Source organism: Lissotriton helveticus, chromosome 4_1, assembly GCF_964261635.1.
Source record: "Lissotriton helveticus chromosome 4_1, aLisHel1.1, whole genome shotgun sequence".
Classification (NCBI taxonomy): domain Eukaryota; kingdom Metazoa; phylum Chordata; class Amphibia; order Caudata; family Salamandridae; genus Lissotriton; species Lissotriton helveticus.
In genome coordinates, this window is record NC_136063.1 from 1,781,115,031 (window position 1) to 1,781,141,205 (window position 26,175).

The following is a 26,175-nucleotide window of genomic DNA, read 5'->3' on the forward strand; positions in this document are numbered from 1 at the left end:
AATTTTGCTACTGATAATATGTGTACTTTTATTATCTAAGGTACTACGCCTGAGAAGACGGCATTAGTTAATAAACATTTCAAATACACATCTGTTCTTCTTAACTCCATGTTCTGGTTTCTAAGAAATCTATAACGACCGACTGTTCATGAGTTCCACGTATCCTGAGGTACTATAAGTTCATATTCTGGATTGTCTAAACATTGAGAGTTTGTTATATCCAATGTGACACTGTACCTAGCTTGCTAAGGAGTTTTTGATTACTAACGTGAGTTTTGGGACACCCTAATTCGCCGAGGTTCCAATCCTCTGTCCACAGTTCTGTGTGAGAACAGAAACCCTGCGACAGGGGCACCCCCGACCCTTGCTGGAGCTTCATCACACTTGCGATACAACTCCAGCAATGCATTCGCCGAGGTTCCAATCCTCTGCCCACAGTTCTGTGTGAGAACAGAAACCCTGCGACAGGGGCACCCCCGACCCTTGCTGGAGCTTCATCACACTTGCGATACAACTCCAGCAATGCGCCACCTTTACGGCACAGATACATCACGCATCTGTGCTGTTTTTGCCCCATGATGCGCCGCATTGTAAATGCAGCACACCATAGGTGACGGAACAGCGGCACAGAATGACTAACACATCCCTGGTGATGCGCCAGTCATCATAAATGTATCCCTATGCTTCTTATCTTGTTAGAGATGAACCGCCATATGTATCATCAAAGTTTTTTGCATTTCCTAAATAGCGAACTTTAAGGAATAAATAGCGATTCTTTACCATTCCTAGTTTGCGATGAGCTATTTGCTAATTAGCCGAATGTAGCCCAATGAAGCCCAATGTAGCCCAATGTAGCCCAAAGATGGCCGCCAGACACACAAAAAAACAAATGTAGCCCAAATATCAGCCAGATGTAGCCCAACTATAGCCCAGTGACAGAATGACCAATCAGCTTCGCAAACCTCCGTTACGCGAAGCGGAGCGCTGTTACAGATATATATCTTTTTTTGAACGTTAATTTCTCAAAATCCACTGGAGCACATATATTGAGACCTAGCAAAGGCACATCGGGCTACCAGTCCCTAATATTTTGCCAAGTTTCGTGCAAATCCATTCAGCCGTTCGATTATTATTATTATTTTTTTTTTTTGCCCCGCGGGGCCCTTTTAAAACCTCCACATCAAACCTAGGGGGTCAGCGAGGATCTACTATGCCCCCTTATAGTTATTTCCCCCTTTGTTTTGACCTCCTCTTGTCTCTCGATCCTACCGAGAGACAAGATGGCGGCCGCTACGGACTGTTTGGAATGTTGACAGACGCCGGAGAACCAATCAGCTTCGCTTCACAAAGCTCCGTTGCGCGAAAAGTCCGCGTCCTGGGCCGCTGCCCAGTCCGCTGTTACAGATATATATCTTTTTTTAAACGTTAATTTCTCAAAATCCACTGCAGCACATATATTGAGACCTACAAAAGGCACATCGGGCTACCAGTCCCTACAATTTTGCCAAGTTTCGTGCAAATCCATTCAGCCGTTCGGGCTAAAAGTGAGGCCAACCGCCCTATGGAAATTAACATGGGAAAAACGCGTTTTGGGACCCCCCTTTTTTCTCGGCCCCCCCTTGACGAACCCCCCCAAAATTTTCAGGGGCTGCTCAGAAACAAAATGTGCCATTTTCCTGAAAATTTCAGCTAATTCCGTCCACAAACGCCAAAGTTATTAGACATAGAATTTTCAAAAAACCCATAGAGAAAAAATCCTAACTATATATACCTACTGGCGACCGCCAGTAGGTAATATATATATATATATATAAATATTGTCACCAAACATCCAAAGATAATGCGCGCTCTCAGGACAAAAGAGGAGTTGCCAATTTCAGAAAAGTGCTGTTTATTCACAACGCGTTTCACCAAACAAATGGCTTGATCACGTGAAAGAGTGCTTGCAGTTCATAGGTTAAATAACATGAACACCATCATGAACATAAACATAGGACTACGGCAAGGGTAACATGTAAGAAATGAAATGAAAATTAGACATATATCATCTCAAATGCATAATAGATATATTATTAAACAAACCAACACGATGTTTTTGTCATTGAATAATATAATCTGCAAAATTAAAGCAATTTAGGAAACAACATAACATTGGTATCGGTGTCGTTATTTGCTGAGCACGCCCTCCATAAATGCTCCAAAACCATACTGTAAGTTGGCTAACGAAATAAGAAAGCATTGTCTTAAGTGGGAACAAGAGTAAGACTGCAATAGAATATCTTGATGTCAAAGTCGAGATAAAAAACAGTAAGGTACACACTTCACTGTTTCGCAAGACCACTGCAGGGAACAGCATATTGCATGCCCTCAGCAGTCACCCAGACAATTTGAAATGGAGCATTCCGTTTGGAGAACTGCTGAGGGCAAAACGCAAATGCAATACTACCTAGGCATTTGACGAGGAAAGTGTGGTCATGATGAAAAGATTTAGAGAGAGAGGCTACCCCGAGTGGGTTCTCAAAAAAGCCAGGACAAGAGCCAACAACATAGACAGAACAGAAACCATCAATGACAAACTGGGTGAGGATGACAAGAGTGAGGAAACCACCAGACTCATTCTTACATACAGCTCAGATGCCCAATCTATAAAGAAAATAATAACTAAGAATTGGGATGTTCTGAAATGTGATAATGTATTAGGTGCAGACCTACCTACCAGACCCAGCATTACTTACAGACGGGGGAGAAGCATACGTGATATGTTGGTCCATAGTGATATCACTGTATATCCACCAACCAACATAGAGGGCATTGATGGTTTCTATCCTTGCAGGCACTGCAAGGACTGTGCCAACAGCAAATCATACAAGCAGGTTACTCACAATGGTATTAACAAAAGAATTACACCTTTTCTCACATGCAGCTCCACATTTGTTGTATATGCCATTGTATGCACGTGCAACAAATGGTATATTGGCAGCACCACGTGCATAGCCAAAAAACGTATACTAGAGCCATCACGAATTTTGACCCTAAATATCCGGTGGCTCGTCACTTTAGGGAAACTCATTTCTCTAATGTGAAAGACTTAAGTTTCATCATCCTGGAACAAATTACAAAAAATCCCAGGGGCGGGAATAGAGTTCTCAAACTACGCCAAAGGGAGTCCAAACTCATTATTGATTTCCAAACGAAGGCCCCAGGGGGATTGAATCAGGACGAGGAGCTATCGGTACATCTTAAGAATTAATATACATTAATATATGTTGCTGTGCATTGTTTCAACTGCTTACCACTTAATGTAGAAACTTCCTTTTGTTTGCCAACAGTTTCAGACACAGTCTTTTCATTCCGTTTTTTCTCTATGTATAGTCAGTACCTTCAGTTCTGATTTTAAATGTACATATTGCTATAAGATCTATTATGATTAGCATAGTTTGTAATCATGTTTTTATTTGATTTCTTACAGGAATTAGAGAAGGGGCCCTTTTCACTCACATATCACGTTCACGGGAATCCTCCCCTTCTCTACTTTTTACTGGTCACATGGGCACTGATATGCTTGCTAAACGTGAGACCGGCATGTAAGGGTAACTATTTGATTTATTGGACTATCATATGAACTCTGGCACTGGCCAGTACTTAAGGACAACACCCGGGACAGTGGTACTCCGCTTATGTTGGTTTGGGTGACGCGATACACGAGACACATGTCTATTATACAATGCCACACTGTAGCATGTTTTGCCTCCCCTCTTTCTCCTTTTCAGTTGTCCGCCCTCAGGTACAATCACGCCAGCATTGGTGATTGACATATGAATTTTCAGGGCGGAGTCCCGACAGTTTTCCGGGCTATGACGCGGCCATGTATTTCATGGCTTAATCACCATTATTTGCTTTCTTATTTCGTTAGCCAACTTACAGTATGGTTTTGGAGCATTTATGGAGGGCGTGCTCAGCAAATAACGACACCGATACCAATGTTATGTTGTTTCCTAAATTGCTTTAATTTTGCAGATTATATTATTCAATGACAAAAACATCGTGTTGGTTTGTTTAATAATATATCTATTATGCATTTGAGATGATATATGTCTAATTTTCATTTCATTTCTTACATGTTACCCTTGCCGTAGTCCTATGTTTATGTTCATGATGGTGTTTATGTTATTTAACCTATGAACTGCAAGCACTCTTTCACGTGATCAAGCCATTTGTTTGGTGAAACGCGTTGTGAATAAACAGCACTTTTCTGAAATTGGCAACTCCTCTTTTGTCCTGAGAGCGCGCATTATCTTTGGATGTTTGGTCACAATTGAATACCGGAGTAACTCCGCCGGCGTGAACGCCACCTTTCTCGGGTCGTGGGGATCCAGAAGGAGTAACTCTTTGTTGGATATATATATATATATGTTGTCTCTCACTTTTTCCCGTTGCAGAGGGAACAGCTTTGGTCGATGCTCGCGTTGGAGACCAGGAAAGTGTCTCAATTCATTTTTCAATACAATAATGGCGCGGCACACATCTTGGTGGTTTATGGTTGATTTATTTCAATTCGCAAAAACTCCAATGTGTTTCGAACCGTAGACCTTGTTCACGGCAGTGTTCTACAAGTATCCCTTTTCAATTTCGCTATTTATACCTTTGTACTGCTAGTATCTAAGTGATGCATTCTGGGCTATGTGGTCCTTATTTCAACCAACTTTATTGTTCCTTTGCGAATTAAGCACTGGGTTGAGTGAGTGTGATTGGTGCGGTCAATGGGGAAAGAATTGGTTACTACACCTGCTGCGCTCTGCTAAGGTTAGAGAAAACGCGCGTGTAACGTCCATGGCTACACCATGAACTGCTGCCAATCATGCTGTGGCTTTATGATTGGCTGTGTACGTAACTTATGACTAAGTGTCTAAGTTTGTTTCTAGGGCTGAGTGCCCTGTGTCCCCACTTTGCCCACCTTCACATTCACAACCTTTATGTCTCATAATGGTATATTGCCCTTCACATTGTGCAGTTTTTTTACAGTAGCTTCCACCATAATTATTTGCTGTTGTTTTTTGTCGGTCACAGTGTTTTCAGTTTTTTTCTCTGGTTGATTGTTCTTTTAAAGGGAGACGCTAGTTGTCCTGATATTTACTCCACTTTCAAAAGTGGACATGCATCTCTTCGTCCCCGTTCAACCCTAGCGGGATTTTGGTCTTGAATCTTATAATCAATTTTGATTCAAGTCTTCTTAATTTTTGTATGCGATTTCCGCCTCTTTCATGTTGTTGAGCAATTGCAAGTCCTGAATATTTTATGTCTTGCCAAGTTTTACCTGGGTGAGTCCTGATATGTTTGGCCATAGCATATGTTTGATCACCATTTTGTATTGCCCGGGTGTGTTACAATATGCGCTTCTTTAAGGGACATACCGTGCTTCCGATATATCGCTTTCCGCAGCAGCATTCTAACATGTATACCACAACAGATGATTCACATGTTATGTTGGTTCTGATTTCAAATTGTTTGCCATTTGGTTCTTGCAGATTTTTCATATTGCGTCCTATTTTGCAGGCCTTGCATGTGCCACAGCTTGAGATTATGGGCCATCCCGGCGGCTTATTGAGTGTCGAACAATCAACCAGAGAAAAAAACTGAAAAAACTGTGACCGACAAAAAACAACAGCAAATAATTATGGTGGAAGCTACTGTAAAAAAACTGCACAATGTAAAGGGCAATATACCAAAACTTCCGAAGCGCTTTAAGGGTCCCAGAGCAGCCCCCCGTCAGCTTCTTAATGTGCGCCTCGAACCGGAGGTCTTCTCCGAACAAGACCCCCAAGTTCTCACCGAGGACATTCACTGAACAGGGCATCGGAAAGCCAACCGGCCAAAGTAGTTCTCGAAAACTAGGGGGTAAATGACCATACATCAAAATTTCCGTCTTATCCTCATTACACTTCACTTGTGAGGAAGCTAGCCAATTGAAAACTGAGGATAGACAGGACTCAATCCACTCTGTGTCTAAGACATCGCTGGGCCACGTACGAAGCAGCTGCGTGTCATCCACATAGGCAATAATTTTGGCCCCCAGATGTTCGGCCGACTTTATCAGGGGGGTCAAATAAACATTAAAAAGCAAAGGGCTCAGTGTGGAGCCCTTAGGGACCCCCGTCGAAAGAGGCTTAGCCATAGATGAAAAGGGGGGAAGCCAGACCTGCTGGGATCTGGACGAGAGAAAAGAGCTCAGCCAGTCCAAAGCTAAGCCTGTGACACCAATATCAGCAAGCCGAGTGAGAAGGCGCTGGTGCAGCACCGTGTCAAACGCGGCAGAGAGGTCCAATACAATTAGAGCTGCACTGCCGCCACTGTCCAGACACTCCCTAACCGCTTCAGAGATCTCCACCAGTGTAGACTCCGTGCTGAGAAGCAGCACGGAACCCCGATTGTGCCGGGTGGAGAGCCCCTGATGATTCAACGAACTCGTTCAGCTGCCGGAATGACATTTTTTCACCAATTTTAGCCATAGCCGGAAGCAGTGAAATTGGCCGATAATTGGCCAGCACAGTAGGATCAGCACCCGCCTTTTTATGCAAAGGCAGCAGCTTAGCCTGTTTCCAAACAGCAGGCACTATGGCCGACTTGAATGAGAGGCCAACAATGTGCGCAATTTCCTGCACCACCACTTCAGCTATACCGGCAAGCACCCACGCCGGACAGAGGTCAGTTGGAGACCCCGATTTCAGGGATTTAATCACAGTCAGAGTGTCAGCTGCTGAAGGAGGCACAAACTCCACCATCCTGGGGAAGGATGACCCTGAGAGAGGGGAGAGGTCAGGAATGCCATCCGAGGTGTTACTGGAGCTAAAACTGGACTGAATAGCAGCAATTTTTGGCTCAAAGAACAAGGAAAGACTCTCACACCACGCCCGAGGCCGGGACCATCCGTTGCTCTGCACAGGGGGAGAGAAAGCTTTTAACAATCGCAAAGATCTCGCGACTGCTGTTGTTGGCCTTATCGATCCGGCTAGCAAAGTATTCGCCTTTAGCTGTTTTAATGCAGGCATAGTAATTCCTCTGTGCCCTTAACCAGGGGGCAGTAGGCTTGACGCCAGGCCCGTTCTAGCTTTTTGCAGGCCAGCTTATGTGTGCGCAACTCGGGGGAAAACCAAGGTTTAGAAGGGGTAGAGCGAACTCTACCAGTGCTACCACCTTTGGACGAAGATGCCACACCCGCTGCAAAACATTCTTTGAAAGTCAGCACCGCCTTGGCTAGCTCATCGCCCAGCACGGGCCGGCTCTCATTCAGGGCAGCAGCCAGAGTACACATATTGATTTTCTTGGCGCACACGGTTTTAACCGCTGTAGTGGTAATTTTCTGGGCTGACCACGCAAATCTGATCAGCCGATGATCCGACCACGTGAGGGCTTGCGGGGGTTCCACCTGAAGGGGAAAATTCGAACAGATCACATCAAGAGTATGACCCCCCGAGTGCATAGGCAGAGAAACCCATTGAGAAAGGTGTGCCAGATTGAAAAAATCCCACAAAGTTTTACACTCAGGGAGATCCGCTACCTCAGCACGAATATTAAAATTACCCAGCAGTAAGAAACGCGGGAACCTCAGAGCTCGAGGCACTATAGTCTCCAGCAATGCTGTCAGAAAAGACCCAGAATGCCCTGGAGGCCGATAGATTAAGGTGCCACCTAAAGTGAAGTGGGGAGAGAGGACCAGGGAAAAATTCAGGACTTCCCAGACTCCTAACTCGTCCGGGGGATCTACTTAAAGAACCCAAGATTCTTTCAAAATAATTGCCAGACCCCCACTCCTTCCCAGTACTCTATCTCTCCTGCATATTTTATAGCCTCTGGGGATGGCCAACTCGACATCCGGTGCACTGGCGTTGTTAAACCAGGTTTCAGTCACAAACAGAATGTCCAGAGAGCCCCCCCCCCAAGAAGTTCAAATATGTCCGCAGCGTGCTTGCTCAGCGACCGAGCATTAACCAGAGCCGCCAAAATAGAAGGAGGGACACTCAACGGAGGAGATTGACCAATCAATGTGGCAGCACAACTGAAGCCACAAGCAGAGCAAGGGTTGAACATGTTAGAGTTCCCCACACCCCGTCCTGAGCCAAAACAGCTCAAAGGACGCAGAGAGCACAACTGCTCACGTGTGTAGGAGATGACAGGCCTATCGGGAAATTGCGACTGTAGGTCAGCGAGTCCTGTGTCTGCCACGGCCGAGGCGCGGACGGGCGCAGATGTGCTGACCTTTGGCTTACCTTCGGCGCGCCTAAGGCGCGCCCGCTGCGCGTCCGTAAGGGCATGTTGTTTTTATAGAAGGACCTCCCTCCCCCAGCTAGACCACTGCCACAGGTTCAGCCGGGGTGCAGGACTACTAGGAAGATGGCCGCCCGCCCTCCACTCAAACGGCACAGCAGCCGCGGTGGAACGGGGCAGGGAAGGCTCACCTCACCCTACAGAAGAGATCAGGTAGGTAGCACCCCCCAAATGTTTAAATCGGGATTTAAAATGACAGCAGCAGAAAATACACAGACTCGAGAGGCAAGTCTTAAAATGTGCAAAATAATGCAGAACGATTCGAAAATGTAACACATGTCAATCAGCAGGTTAAAATTTTAAAAATTGCAAGAATATGGCCACAAAGCAAAGCGGGTCAGCATGGGAGCTGCCACCAACCCACTCTCGCTGCAAAGATCTATGCCCACAGCTGTTTTTATAGAAGGACCTCCCTCCCCCAGCTAGACCGCTGCCACAGGTTCAGCCGGGGTGCAGGACTACTAGGAAGATGGCCGCCCACCCTCCACACAAACGGCACAGCAGCCACGGTGGAACGGGGCAGGGAAGGCTCACCTCACCCTACAGAAGAGATCAGGTAGGTCATAGCACCCCCCAAATGTTTAAATCGGGTTTTAAAATGACAGCAGCAGAAAATACACGGACTCGAGAGGCGAGTCTTAAAATGTGCAAAATAGTGCAGAACGATTCGAAAATGTAACACGGGTCAATCGGCAGGTTAAAATTTTAAAAATTGCAAGAATATGGCCACAAAGCAAAGCGGGTCAGCATGGGAGTGCCCCCTACCCACTCTCGCCGCAAAGATCTCTGCCCACAGCTGTTTTTATAGAAGGACCTCCCTCCCCCAGCTAGACCGCTGCCACAGGTTCAGCCGGGGTGCAAGACTACTAGGAAGATGGCCGCCCGCCCTCCACACAAACGGCACAGCAGCCGCGGTGGACCGGGACAGGGAAGGCTCACCTCACCCTACAGAAGAGACCAGGTAGGTTGTGTGGCATATATTAGAATATACCAAGGTAGTTTATGGAAAAAGTGACATCAATTGCCCAAAGATGTCCTTTAAAAGCATTTCCAGACCTACCCCAGTCAAAGTGCCCAGGTCATTGTCACCACAGTGCACAATTATGAGGTCAGGGTGTGGTAGATGCATAAAGGATTTTACCAATGGTATCAATTGGTGACATCTCAATCCTCTCTGGCCAATCCACATAATATTCACATTTGGTAAATAAAAGGTTGTGAATACCTCTGTTTGCTGCATATCTTTCACTCCAGTGAACAAAGCTATGACCCACAATCCAGACTTTTGGCATCTTGAAGGTAGATGTGCTTGTATTCAGATGAGTTGTGGAAATGAAATGGCAGTTTGAGTAAGTAAGAGTTATGAAAAAAAAAGTGGTTGAGATTCAGTGCACTTGAAAAAGAAGAAATGATTGATTGTTTCTTAAAATTCTCCACTGAAAATTAGGGTGCATGCTTGTGTTTTTTGAAAAGAAGTAATTCTAATGGCTGATAAAAAAAGTAATTGAAAGAAACATTGCACATGATTAGCTAGTATATTGAGAGGTCAAACACCCTTGCCGAGTTCATTTGCAACATAGTATGATGAACTTTTCACCTGTGTGCTGAGTTAGGTGGGAGTGACCATGGTAACAGGCTGAATGAGCACTGGGGGGATGGGTGAATATTATGTGAGTTTTAAAGTGTTGAAATGTAGAACCAATTAAAATGTTAGTTTGGTTTTTAAATGGTTTGGGAAGAATTTTGATTAGTTAAGTACAGGGATATGTATGAAGAATTACAGGGAATCAGGGTCATTTGTGGTTGCAGTGTTTGAGGTGCATTTCAGAGATGCTGCTTAAGAAAATCTGGTGTGTGTGACTGACACTGTTCTAAATCTTCAAAAGCATTTTTAAAGGTGAGTAATGATTCCTTTAATATAGCTAGAGTGCTGTATGCACTATGGGGAAGATTATGAAGCATATTGGGCTTCTTTATTCTTGCATTGTGTGTCATGTTTTTTTGTGATGCTGGCAAAAAAATTAATTGAACATATTGGAAATGTATTTTGGAAATGAGTCAGGTTTCTGCCTTGTAATGTAGTGATTCAGAAAAGGGGATGGTGATGAACAGAGTGCCTGAATTAAGCAGACCACTCTTACCCAGTCCAAAGATCAGGGCTTGATCCATCACCGTTTTTTAGCTCACTGCACCATCCCAGCTCAGAACTTGGCTATATGCAAATTAGTCTGTTCCTGTCCCAGTGCATGATGGGAACAGGGCAAACCAAACTACCAAGCCAATTCTTGTACTGGGAAGGAAACAAGCTTCCGGGGACCGGTTTCTGCCATTTCAGGCGTCGTCGGCCCGGCTTGCTTGAATCCTGATGGTGCAATGAGCAAGGGACTCACATCTGAGTATACCCTTCCACGCTTATGGTGGACAAAATGATTCAGAAAAGGGGGTGGTGATGAACAGAGTGCCTGAATTAAGCAGACCACTCTTACCCAGTCCAAAGATCAGGGCTTGATCCATCACCGTTTTTTAGCTCACTGCACCATCCCAGCTCAGAACTTGGCTATATGCAAATTAGTCTGTTCCTGTCCCAATGCATGATGGGAACAGGGCAAACCAAACTACCAAGCCAATTCTTGTACTGGGAAGGAAACAAGCTTCCGGGGAGCGGTTTCTGCCATTTCAGGCGTCGTCGGCCCGGCTTGCTTGAATCCTGATGGTGCAATGAGCAAGGGACTCACATCTGAGTATACCCTTCCACGCTTATGGTGGACAAAATGATTCAGAAAAGGGGGTGGTGATGAACAGAGTGCCTGAATTAAGCAGACCACTCTTACCCAGTCCAAAGATCAGGGCTTGATCCATCACCGTTTTTTAGCTCACTGCACCATCCCAGCTCAGAACTTGGCTATATGCAAATTAGTCTGTTCCTGTCCCAGTGCATGATGGGAACAGGCCAAACCAAACTACCAAGCCAATTCTTGTACTGGGAAGGAAACAAGCTTCCGGGGACCGGTTTCTGCCATTTCAGGCGTCGTCGGCCCGGCTTGCTTGAATCCTGATGGTGCAATGAGCAAGGGACTCACATCTGAGTATACCCTTCCACGCTTATGGTGGACAAAATGATTCAGAAAAGGGGGTGGTGATGAACAGAGTGCCTGAATTAAGCAGACCACTCTTACCCAGTCCAAAGATCAGGGTTTGATCCATCACCGTTTTTTAGCTCACTGCACCATCCCAGCTCAGAACTTGGCTATATGCAAATTAGTCTGTTCCTGTCCCAGTGCATGATGGGAACAGGGCAAACCAAACTACCAAGCCAATTCTTGTACTGGGAAGGAAACAAGCTTCCGGGGACCGGTTTCTGCCATTTCAGGCGTCGTCGGCCCGGCTTGCTTGAATCCTGATGGTGCAATGAGCAATGTAATGTAGTCGTCATTTAAATGGACTGTGCTCTGTGTCTTAAACAAATTAGTATGCTAAATGTTTTTGGTCAAAATGTATGGCTTTAACATTTTTGACAAGGATCACACTGAGTGTCTGTGTGAAATAAGAATGTATATTTTCACCTTTTTCTATAATGTCACTTGTGTGTCCTCACAGTTTGCATCTCTTAGATTATAGGGTACTGTTTCTTTTTGCATTGTGTCTCATGTTTCTATGTAATGCTTGCAAAAAAAATGAATGGTGCATATTGGAAATGTATTTTGGAAATGAGTCAGGTTTCTGCTTTGTAATGTAGTGGTCATTTAAATGGGCTGTGCTCTGTGTCTAAAACGATTTACTATGGTAAATGTTTTTGGGTAAAAAGTATGGCTTTAACATTTTTTACAAGGATCACACTGAGTGTCTGTATGAAATAAGGAATTATATTTTCACATTTGTCAATAATGTCACCTGTGTCTGCTCACAGTTTGCATCTCTAAGGTTAAAGTGTACTTTGTGCCTGTGTCTCACCTCACTCTGTGCCTGTGTGTCATCTCACTCTGTGTGTGCCCCATCTCTCTCTGTGTGTGTGTCATTTGGTAAAATGTGTGGCTTTATTTTTTTTGACAAGGAGCACACTGAGTGTCTGTATGAAATAAGGAATTATATTTTCACATTTTTCAATAATGTCACCTACGTCTGCTCACAGTTTGCATCTCTAAGCTTAAAAGGTACTCTGTGCCTGTGTCTCACCTCACTCTGTGCCTGTGTGTCATATCACTCTGTGCCTGCCCCATCTCTCTCTTTGTGTGTTTGTGTGTGCCTCATCTCACTCTGGTAAATGTTTTATGGTAAAAAGTATGGCTTTAACATTTTTGACAAGGATCATACTGAGTGTCTGTGTGAAATAAGGAATTATATTTTCACCTTTGTCAATAATGTCACCTGTGAAAAATGTCATTTGAGATGTCATCAGTGATGTCATCAGTGATGTCACTGACCATGTCATGAATGATGTAATATGTGACATCATCAGCAGTGCATTGTGGGCACGCGAGTTATACTTAGCTGAACTAACTATAACGGGGGAATTTCAATGGTTTTGTATGAGTGAAATGTCCAGCTAACTATAACATGTGTGAAACCTATGTTTTTTTCACTGAATTAAATTTGCAAGGTTTTTCAAATGCTAATTCCTAACAGTAACGTCTCTGAAACCTAGGCTTTTTGCAGTGAATTTGAAAGGTTTTGTAAATGTTAATTTTTAAATGTATAAGGATGATGTCATCAGTGATGTCATTTGAGATGTCATCAGTGATGTCATGAGTGATGTCACTGACCATGTCATGAGTGATGTAATGTGTGACATCATCAGCAGTGGATTCCGGGGGCGCGAGTTATAGTTTCTAGAACTAACTATAATGGAGGAATTTCAATGGTTTTGTATGAGTGAAATGTCCAGCTAACTATAACAGCCCTGAAACCTATGGTTTTTTCAGTGAATATGTATATATGTATATATATATTCACAGAAAAAACCATAGGTTATAGACCATATATAGTTAGGAATTAGCATTTACAAAACCTTGAAAATTCTCTGAAAAAACCATAGGTTACAGACCATATATAGTTAGGAATTAGCATTTAAGAAACCTTTTTTTTACTCACACAAAACCATTGAAATTCCATATATAGTTAGTTGTACTAACTATATATCGCGCACCCGCAATCCACTGCTGATCATGTCACATATTACATCATTCATGACATGGTCAGTGACATCACTGATGACATCACTGATGACATCTCAAATGACATCACTGATGACATCACTGATGACAACATCCAGTGACTGTATGTTTCTGTAAAGTTAAAATATGTCTTACATATTGAAGAATGAGTGGATTTCTAAGTGTCTGGATGAAGGATTTATTAGGTGCATGACTGACTGTATGAGTGACTGATTAAATGTGTCTCACTGAGTGCATGGGTTAGTGACTAAACTGTCTTAATTTGTGCATCATTATGTCTGTTGTTCTGTAAACTGCTGCATGTGTTGATCAGTAGCTATATGAGTAACTATATGGGTTATTGGTTGATTGCCTAAGTATTTGTATGGGAGACTGAGTGTGTGTGTGGGTGGCTGGGAGGTGTATAACTCTGTGCATAGATGTGTGAGCAGTTGATTCACTAGATGTATGGGTTCAAAAGTGCATGTGGAAACAGCTGTATGGGCGGTTGACTGTGTGCATGAGTGTATTGGTGAGTGAATGGATATCTAAGTGCTACATGTCAAAGTAAGTACATATGTAAAACACAGTACATGTGAGAGTTGACATATATAAATAACTATGCATAAGAGCCAGTGAATGTGTGAGTGGCTGTATGGATCATTGTGAACTTGTATCAGGGATTGTATAAGAGAGTAAATATGTGTTAGTATATGTTTGAATAAGTAAGGTGTGTATAACTGTATAGTTGAGGAAATGGATGTGAGATTGATTCTTTGCATGACTGACTAGGTGTGTGAGTAACTCCATGGATGAGTGACAGTCTGTGAGTGTCTGTTTACACTGAGTGTATCTAAGTTTTTATTAGAGTCTGAAGAGATTCATCGTATTATCACATGAATAATGTCATCAGTGATGTCATCAGTGATGTCTTTTGAGATGTGATCAATGATGTCATCAGTGATGTCATCGGTGATGTCATTTGAGATGTCATCAATGATGTCATCAGAGATGTCATCAGTGATATCATCAATGATGTCATTTGAGATGTCATCAGTGATGTCATCAGTGATGTCATTTGAGATGTCATCAGTGATGTCATCAGTGATGTCATTTGAGATGTCATCAGTGATGTCACTGACCATGTCATGAATGATGTAATATGTGACATGATCAGCAGTGGATTGCGGGTGCGCGATATATAGTTAGTACAACTAACTATATATGTAATTTCAATGGTTTTGTGTGAGTAAAAAAAGGTTTCTTAAATGCTAATTCCTAACTATATATGGTCTATAACCTATGGTTTTTTCAGTGAATTTTCAAGGTTTTGTAAATGCTAATTCCTAACTATATATGGTCTATAACCTATGGTTTTTTCTGTGAATTTCAATGGTTTTTTAATAGCAAATATCAAAAGCTTTAAAATGTATTCTTCTTTAATTCGAAAAATATATTTTATATGTTTCTAATACAATTTTTTAATGTATTTTTTTTGGTTCGCTCCCGGTCCGCGAACCGGGTCGCTTCCCGTTAGCTCAAAATGGTGCCGCGACCCGGTCCGCGAACTGGTAAACGTTCCGTTTGCGCAACTGCCGCGTTAGAAAACAACATCGTGACGCGTCGCGTCAGCGTGACGTATCGCGTTGTCACGTGAAACGTCATATGACGCGCAGCGTTAGCGTACCCGGAAGTGAACCGGTACGCGAACGAGGCGCGAAGCGCAGCTTCCCGGAAGCGATCCGGGACACGGCCCAAAGCGCGTAACGCAAACACAACAGGTCATGTGACTTGTTAATAACACTTTTCATTGGTTCATTTCACTTTTGGTTTCCTAATGATGTAAGACTAGGTCATGTGACCTAAAAGTAACACTTTTCATTGGTTTAGAACTATTGTTTTTCCCAAATGATGACAACCCCTCCTTCTTTCCTCACTCTGACTTTCATCTTTGTGAGAGGAAGACCTTTTGTGATCACTGAGCAATGGCTTCATTAGTAGCTTCAGCTGGTGCTTCCCCACCACCTCCACCACCTCCAAGGAAGAGAGGACCACCTGCTGAAGTTATCATTCAGCAAGAAGAGGAAGAAGAGGAAGAAGAGGAAGAGCAGGAAGAGAGGCAGTTTTTGCGTGAGGAGCCCAGGAGGTCTCATGTCAAAGAAAATTATATTTGGCAATTTTTTAAATATCCCCGGGGCCAAAAAAATGTCAATGCCCGGTACGTAACTTGCCTTATATGTAAAGGAAGTCTGTCCAGAGGGACAGATAAAAAATATAGTTACGGCAATTATACAATGCATCGCCATATGCAGAGGTGGCACCCTATCAACTACAGTGCTGCGCAGTTACGTGACCAGCAAGATAATCCCCCTTCTGTGGCCAGAAGATCAGTTGTACAGGAAGTGACGGGACCAGAGGCGAGGGAGACGGTCCCAAATATACAGATGAGGTTCGGGGAAGTCAAACAAGTGTGCGTGCGTTGCAATCAGTTGATTTGCTACAGAGAAAGTAGCATCACTCTAATCAACAGAGCTATCGACAATCATGATTGTCCGAAACGCCCCAGACAATAAATTCTTTTTTTTTTGTTGCTCCTGTTGAGCCCTTTACAATGAATCGTTTTCGTTTCCCCCCCCAAAAAAACAAAAAAAATATAAAACCGTAAAAAAATGTTCAGAAAAATAATAAAAAAATATAAAACAACAAAAATAATAAAAAAAAGATCTTTTCAGAACTACCTCCCCTTTATAAAAAAATTGGTAGAATGTTTAGCACTCTGCCAACCGCTATTTTTTAAGTTCGCGTCCCGGTTCGCTCGCCGGTACGCGAACCGGGAGCAAACCAAAATTATTTTTTTTTTTAAAAAGAAGAGTAAGTATAAGGGAAGGAAACAGAGAGTACTGTTAAAAGAAAGACAGCTATAGATACTAAACCAAAGATACTGTTTAATAGATCTATTTACCGAAGAAAAGATGGAAGAGGGTATAATTGTGAAAAACAAAATAGATAAGGAAGTGAAAGAAAAAAAGGAGAGTAGAAGAATAACAAACAAGAGTTTCTTAGAGAATGTGACTGAATGATCAAATTAAGATTAAAACATGTGGAATAACAGAGAGAAAAAACAGAAAGCATAAAAGAAGAAGTAACAGAAAAGGAATGATTGAAACAGCAAAGAAATGTAAATAACATAGGGGCATATTATCAACATAGGCGATAAAAGTTTCGCAGCTTTTATCGGCAGAAATGTGTCGCTAAAGACGCTTTTGCGGCAGAAAACTGCCGCTAAAGCCGCTTTTGCAGCAGTTTTCTGTCGATAAAAGCAGCAATAATTGTATTGGCTGTATTCATAATATGCCCCTTAGTGTGTTTCAATTACACAAAGAAAGCATAATGAACAAGTAGTGAAAGAGTGATCAGTCAGAGACACTAAGAGTAATAGAGACGGAGTGAGTGAACAAGAGTGAGGAACTATGAGAAGAGAGGGACTGAGAAAAGGAGTGGAAGGAGTAGAGTAAGTAAGTAATAGAGAAAGGAATGAGGGAAGTAGCAAAGGCAGGAAAGTGAGGGTTAAAGAAATGAAGCAGTGGAACTAATAGTAGTTACATGTGATAGAAATGTAACGAAAAGAGTACAAAACATTTACCTTATAATTGTCGTTAACTTAGTCACTTGTTATTTTTATACTTTCAATCTGTGAAAGAGAGAACAAACATTTGAAAAATATTAAAACATGTATTTAAAAATTAGAAAAGACAAGGGAAAAGATTGAAGGACAAACAGTTTTTCAACAACTTTGACACTTACAGAAGCCTCTGCTTCTCCAGGCCCCTACACAGTCCTAAAGATATACATTTTAAACTAACAGTATCTTGATGCAGATGAAGTTAGGCCTATCTTGGAACATGGTGCATCTTTTGCACTGCTGTTGTCTCACAAAAGTGACGCAATGGCAGCGCAAAAGAGGTGCACAATCATCATAAAACTGTTCCTAACATTTTAAATGCTTGTTTCAGGATGGCAATAAGGTGTGGCCTATCCAGACTTTTGTTTCAGGTGAGGCCTACTCAGGGTTGCAGATGAAATTTAGGCTTGTTGAAGAGTACAGAGGAGATAATACATGTGCAGGCCTACCAATAAAGTGAGTCATGTCCACTGCACTCTTGAACAAAGTTCAGACCTCCTCTGTTTCCCTGGACAGGCCTAAACTTCATTTGCACAATGTGATTTGTAATGTTAGGAAACACAGGTAATGTATTTGAAAAACGTGCAATTTCTTTTGCTCATTTCACAATCACATCACTTGTATTTCCTTTGGTTAGGTATCTCATTGTGCAGATGTAGTCCAGCATATGAAAGAGTACGCAGAAGTGCAGCACTGCATGCAACAACTTTGACACTTACTGAAGCCTCAGCTTCTGCATGCCCCCTACACAGTCCTAATTATATACATTTTAAACTGACGGTATCTTGCTGGAAATGAACTGAGGCCTATCTTGCAACATGGTGCATCTTTTACACTGCTGCTGCGTCACAAAAGTGACGGAACAGCAGCGCAAAAGAGGCACACAGCCTTCATAAAACTGCCCTTAACATTTTAAATGAGTGTTTCTAGATTCTGATAAGGTGTAGCCTATCCACAGATTTCTTTCAGGTGAGTCCTACTCAGTTTTGCAGATGAAATGTAGCTTCTTGAAAAGTACAGAGGAGATAATACATGTGCAGGCCTACCAACGAAGTGAGTCATGTCCACTGCACTCTTGAACAAAGGCCAGACCTCCTCTATCTATCTGTACAGGCCTAAACCTCATCTGCACAATGTGATTCGTAATGTTAGGAAACACAGGTAATGTAATTGAAAAATGTGGAGTTTCTTTTCCTCATTTCACAATCACATCACCTGTGTTTCCTTTGCTTAGGTATCTCATTGTGGAAATGTAGTCTATCATATGAAAGACTACGTAGAATGTGAGCACTGTATGCAACAACTTTGACACTTACAGAAGCCTCAGCTTCTTCATGTCTACTACACATTTCTAAATGTATATCATCAATACAAAAAGTACAGAATTAATTATACATGTTAAATGGTTTATTTTTGCTGTTCTCAGAATTTATCAAATTTCACTAAAAACAGTGACTTGAAGGTATTCATCATATAACAGCGGGGAAAAAAACACAATCAAAATGATTGTGTTTAAAAAACCCATACAACATGACAAATCAGAAATCAGAATTCCTTAAAATTAACTTACTTTCTATGACGTCGAATGATGTCCTATGAATAGCTTACACTCTGTTGTGCTGCTATTATTTTCAGCCCGCCACTTTCTGAAAGAAAACCTCCATCGTTTTGAAAAATATGTTACATACAATAAATGACTTCTCGCTCTCTACCACACGTTTCCACAAGGCCAAATCGTGTAAGAGCCATTTATAACTCTTGGAATTCTTCTAAGCAAATCCCGTCATTTTGTATTTCCGCAACTTTGAGAAAGAAAACGTTCAAGATCACTTTCACAATCCTGGACTAGTAATATCTTACCCTTCTTGCTCAGTCATGTTCTACATTTCCTATGACACTGATAATGCTTACTATGAAGCAGACTTACACTACCTCTATGACTACTACAATTATTTAATTCTCTACATCACTTTTAATCACAAAGCAATTTAAAACAGTACATAAAATTATATCAACCCCTAGAATCAATATAGACCAGTTACCTACCCTAAATTCTCTTTTCTGAAAACAGAAAGTAAGAATATTTTTAAGTAAAAAGGCAACATTGTATCGTAGTCAAATAGGAATCATTTACGAAACAGCAGCTTTTTTTACATTTTCAATAAGCTGTGTAATAAGTGGATCTTGTCAAAGGACCATCATGTCATATAATAGCTGCAGTTAAAAATGTTCTTCCTAAAATAAACGACTGTGTAGCCACAACATTTGTAATTAAAGTTGAAGACTTACTTTCATCAGGTTTATATAGTTGGAATTTTAAAATGACATTATAACCAAAAGTTTGGTCAAATAATCTAGACAGCATTGCAGACTTACATTACCTCTACTCCATGTTTTTATTGGCTGCTTGAATTAGCTTATAAAAAGAAACAGTTTTTCTGAACTCATTCAAAGTGCAGCTATTTTTCCATGACGTCAAGTGTTATGGTAAGAACACCGTTTGCTTTGGGAAATACTCTGTTGTCCTTTAACTAATCCGTGCCCACCACTTTCTGTAAGAAAACCTTCTTTTTTTCCAGGAACAATTTAAAACTCAAAAACACCTTTTGACTCTGTACTACACTTATCCTCAAGGCCAAATTGTGTAGGAGCCATTAGAACCTCTTGAAATTCCTCAGAGCAAATCCTGAGATTCCTTCCCTAAAATTGTGGTTTTAAAAACACCAGGTAAGAATTTTTAAGGTCAAAAGGCAATTTTTTTTTAAAAGTTAAAACAGAATCATTGCAGAATGACCAGCCATTTCTAGACTTTAAATAAGCTGTGTAATGTCCTGATGTTATTGAAGGACCGTCATGATATATAATTGCTGCAGTTACAAAAGTCCTTCCTGATATTGACAACTGTGAAGCCCCAAAATTTTTAATCAAAGTTGTTAATTTTGTTCCATCAGGCCTACATCGTTGGAACATTAAAATAACATACTGGCCATATGTTCGTATAAATAATGTTGACAACATTTCAGACTTACATTGGCTACACTCCATGTTGTGATCAGCTGCTTTTACTAGCTTATTAAAAGACACTGATTTACTGTCTGGCAAAGTTAAATATATAAATTTTTCTGAGTCTACACTAGTAGTACTTGATACCCTACAGTTCTCGCAGTCAAGCTGCCATTGATAAGAAAGCCCAAACAGGTGATCTACATCTACACCTTCATCATGCAATACATCAAGCATATACATTAAAAACTCCTGACAATCTTGCTGAATATTTTGAGAAAATTGTGTTTGACCTGAACATCTGTCTAACAGATTTCGAATTTCAGACACACTTTCTATTTTTGTTCTATCAGTGCTACATTTCTCTAACACAGAATTCAACAAACTGCAAAATCTCTGATCCGAATTGACCACAATCTCTTGTTTTAAAGTTTCTAGAGAAAACAAAACATTAACCACTACATTAGCATAGCAGTTGACACCAGAACTGTTTTCAAATTGAAAACCAACAACATCTTCAACAGAATCAATTTTCTTTCTGCTTATAATTTCAGGTTCATCGACTTTTCGTCTTTTTGCTACAACCTCCCTACTATTGGTCACATTTTTTCGTTTCCGGCCTACCACACGTTTCTCAAACAAAGGATATTGAGACAAATGTGGCGCATACTCTCTTCTTAACCTATTGTATTCCTTAACACAGTCTAGATCCGCACAAATGTTTGTGACATCACACTCAATCAAGTACAATCCTGATAAAGTTCTGACTCGTGACAATGCCACATATGCCATACCCTCCTTGAACACAGAACTGCCAATATTCACCAATGCACTGTCTACACTTAAACCTTGCGATTTATGGATTGTCACCGCATATGCCAAGCAAACAGGAAACTGCTTACGGCGAACATATAAGTCTTTCACAAGCAAAAACCTAGCAGAGCAACGACCAATTAGCTGTACTTCCTCAATGCCAACAAATTTAATTTTAAAAAATTCAATTTCATCCCTATTTCTGTATTTCACAAAATCAACAACATTACCCATTGATCCATTTACCAGACCTCTTTCAACATGTAAATTCCTTCTTAAAATTATACGGCAATTTAAGCACACATTCAGAGTCTTTTCAAAACCCGCAGTTTTAGATATACTCTTTTCTAATGAATCCAATTTTGATTTCAAATTCTCAGACAAAATAATTGTTGATCCCATATGCTCTACTCTGTCAATAGCTTCCAGTTTCACAATATCTTGGTTTTCTAAATACAACATTTTGTTGTTGAAGATGGCACATTCTGCAAGAGTTGGCATCAAACATATTCCAGATTTCTTCTCAGTAATTTTCTGAAAAATATTCTCAGGCACAACGTCTTGTTCTGGATACAAATTTGACAGTAATCGTGCATGTAAAGCTTCTTTCCCATGCTCGGTCACTTTTCCGATTCTAACATCTTGTAGAATATTCTTGTAATCTTCATCCTTCGCCTGACGCATATTTTCATGCAGTTCAGCATAACTGAAGTTTAACCATATATTAACGTTGTCAATGCCCCCCAGGCACTTCCTGGTATCTTCATGCGTGAGCATTTTGAACACAGGTTGTCCTTTCACTGGTGTCAGCTGCAGAAGATCACCGAAAACAATGATGTGTTTGCCACCAAATAACACATCATACTCTGTTTTGAGAACTTCTTGCATTCTCAAATGCACAAAGGCAAGCATGACATTGGAAACCATGCTTACTTCGTCAATAATAAGAAGTTTCATTTTCTTCAAGACTCTTGAAACTTCACAACAAGCATCTCCAGATAACTTGTGGTATTGTAATTTGTTATCATGCTCCACTGGCAGCATCAGTAGACGATGCAAAGTAATACCTTTAATGTTATGAGCTGCCAGTCCAGTTGGAGCGGTGACAACACAAGACAGCGATGACTCAGTCCTTTCCTGCAAATAACATGAAATTGCTTTAATGAGGAAACTTTTTCCAGTTCCCACTTCTCCACTTCTCCACTCACGTACAGTCGGACAGGTTTCAACGACGTACATGAGCACTCCTTCTTCTCATGACTTAATCCATGATCAATTTGGTTGGTAACTTCGTCATATATTTTCCTCTGCTCAACGTTGAGTTGTCTTTCCAAGTATTCTAAGTTAACCGCATCCTCCTGAGCATGTGCCATGGCTCTTTCCACTTCAATCATGGCAGTGGCAGCTTCATTTTCGATAACTGGTCCTCCTAGTGGATCCTGACTCAATGAAACAGAACTCTGACTGTCCTGAGAACTGTCTCTAGCAATCTCGGATGCAATTGTTGCTTCCTGCTCGATTTCCGCATTCAACATTTCTATATATTTGAGAAAAACAGGACATTCTATGGTCTCCTTGGCGGCATTGAAAGAGTCTTCGTAACAGAGGAAATCTCCAAGCAGTTCCTCTTCTGCACGCCAAGGCTTGAAAAGTTGCAAAAGTGCTAAATAGAAAAACTCTTTTTTTTCAGGAGATTCGCCACTCAATTTTCGATGGTTTACCAAGTGGCATTTTCTTTGCTTGACGAGACATCCCTCACTTCCAATTACAGCATACACTCCTTTATCAATATTTTCTTTGATGTTCCTCTTGAATATGTAATTTTGTAGAACCTCATACAGACAAACATTCTCGAGGTGTCTGCTTCTATTTGGATAATATGTATCCAACATGTTGGTCTTTAAAATATCAGTACTGTTTGGCTCCTTTTCCGCCAAATACTCAATTTCCCGCACAGGTTTCAGAACTCGATTACGCGTTGCAGCAAGACCAAGACTCGCCCAAACGATACTCCTGGATTTGGCATAGAGACTTGCTGAAGACAACCGGTCAGAACATTCGTAAGCTCCGATTTCTCGATGTGACAACATCTTCAGACTGAAACTGTACAACTTCTTACTGAGGCTCTTTTCATGGGAAATGTCCTCCCACATATCCTTCAATTCTGTCTTTTCTTTTTTGGTGATGTAAGATGTCACATACCAAGTCACAGCCATACAGTTATCAGCCACGAACTGTATATCCATGTTAGCATTCCACATGGACAAAATCACTGGGTTGTAGTCGCTGATATACTTGGACTCTTCGTTCCTTTTCAAATTGTATGTGTTTTTAGGTGATTTCTTCATCACATTATGTCGCAGCGAAGACATCAAACTGTTCACTCTTCCTTTAGAAATCACCGGTCGTGGAAAGGCGAAACGACATTTGGTGTAGAACTTGTCCTTGTTTCTGAATTTACGACGACAGTACTTTCCGCAACGATGGCTTTGGAAGCGTAGAACTTGTTCTCTTAGGCTTTTGTCCTCCTTTGCGTTTGGAACAGCACATGTAGAATACTGTTCTATGAAACTCATCACTAAGTCTTCTGGATCTGTTCCAAATTTAGGTGCATCCTTGATCCACAGCAGCATATGTATATGAGGAGCACCTCTTGCTTGGGACTCCTTTCTCCAGAAGAAATCCAACACCTCTCCAAGAGGTGGATTTCTTTTGTTCATGATGAAAGACATCATAGCTTCAAATCTATGATTGAAGTACCTGCATACATTCACTGGATCCAAAGAGCACAGTTCTCCGGGTGTCTTGAATTCGATATTTTCAATGTTTCCATTTGCCTCTCGTAGAAATTCAAGTAAGTCTTCCCAGCCATACTCGGCACAGCTGAGAGTGAGGAACCATGTGGGAGTTCCTAAGTTCCTCAGCATACATTTTAAATCACCATGACGACGGTACAAGTACTCATTAGTACCACGCTGACACGCCATGAGATTAATCAGGTGAGAATCCAAAATACTGTCTTGCACATTGACTTTATCCATAAAGTCACTTGCCGAGATGTTTTGCATCTGTATACCACTTTTCAAGATATGGTTCACTGCATATGACAGTCCAGACAGATCGCTTTCAAACAGGAGATGAAACAAATAGGGAATGCATTGTCGAAACCTAGGATCTTCTGCATACAATCGTAAAGTCCGGTATTCAGAAGCAGGAATTTGATGAGGTCGCTCATCATATCTTCCTCCTTGACCTGTTGGAAATAGCTGTGGGAAACACCGAGCTTCCAAACTTTCCTCCCAAACACTAATGGGACTCCCTTTGGCTTGTTTCATTTGAAACAACTCAATAGCATTCCCCATGACTTCCTTGGAATGCAAAGGATGAACACTATAATGTTCATATATTTCTTCACTTTTAGAGGGTTCTACTTTCTCAATTTGACCAGCACACAAATCGCTATCCTCTTCTTCACTTACTTCCTCTTCTGCAACATATACATTCTTATAGTACTTATTGTTTTTTTTCAAATACAATGTTGCCTTTTTGACTTTCCTAACATCCACTAAATCTTGCCATATTTTCTTACTCTTTGTCGGAACCCCATTAACTAAGATAACCAGAGGTTCCTCTTCCACTTTTTCTACTCCAATTGTATTAATGTTTTTCTTCAAATCTAGAGGCAAATAAACAACTCTTCCCTTTAATCCTCTCTGTAAATCTGATGGAGGCAATTTCCCTGTCTTTGGCTCCATTCTTACAATAGCATGAAAGGGATGGATACTTTGAATCAAAATAGATTCATAAGTATTTAAATCCTTCAATTCAGAAGGAATCTCAACCAATTCCAGATTATTATGAACCGCTCTAGCAGGCATCTGGTTTTGATTTAATTTGTTACAACAATAAGTACACACACGTTGATCCAATCCCAAATCAAAACAATTTTCTACCATCAAGTATGTTGCAAAATCCTTCCATTCACTATTATTTTCCCTTTCACTTTTTGCATATAAATCCACTAACTTAGTCTGATTATTATAATAAGTGCGTCGACAACACACACAAGTGAAATTAGGCCTCTCACTTGATTTCACCTGAAACGTGGCAATTTCCTTCTGAAAATTATCTGTACTGGAAACCTGTACACTATCTTCCACATTACCCTCTTCTTCTGGGTCAATTTCAACATTCTCCTCTTTACTTCCAAAGTAACAAAACTCAATTTCTTCACAAATATTCTTCACATCTATTTCAGAACCATGCAAAAGAGCAGTGCATAATTGTTTAAGCATAACTGCTGGACTCTTAGCATAATACAACATTCTAACTAATTTCCTCACTTTATTATGATGCACTGCTAGCATCCTGAAATGATGAAAAACACTCTGGCATACTCTCCTGGAAAGACAAGCCAGTGAATGACCATGCAAACCTGTCACTTCTCTCACTCTGCAAGGATCTAATTCTTGCAACAACTTCATTTTCTGCTTCAAACTTTTCTTATTAAATGTCCGTACAAAATCACAAAGCAAATTGATGGAATCCTGTTGCACACTGCAAATACTACTACACTTCCAGGTGTACACAGGTCCCTTAGGACGTCTTCCTAAAACCTCATTACCTAACACCTCTTCTGCCTCTGTTGTCACAAGTTTTTCTTTTTCAACAGGACAACCATCTTTCACCTCATAAGCTCGACCACTGATGTCAACTGCATGCACCAAATCATTATCCTGGAAATAACTCTCCTCATTAAAAAATGCCTCACAACTTGAACTATGCATCCATTCTCCTGAAAAAACTTCACAAAAATTACTACGATTAACTGTTCTCTTCCATCTACTATTTCTTTTGAAATCATAAATTGCCTTGTTTAGCTTCCTAATTCTATTGATTATCAAAATAAATGACTTTCGCTTAATTTCAAATGCCTGATCAATAACTTTCTCAATTTTTTTTTCTCTTATAAAAAACCACTTTCTGCTGACCTTTCTTAATATTTTTTAACAAATTGCCAATTATCCTGTTGCGGAACATTCGTCTACGAATGTCCCTAAACTGATTTCTCCTTCTACTACCATGAACAGAGTTATCTCCTGCTCTAGCAGTAACATTTTTGATTGGCCTTCCCTTTCCGTTTAAATTGCTTCTCTTTTTCTGGACTAAAACATTTTCTGTAGTACTACTTTTTTTTCTACAAAT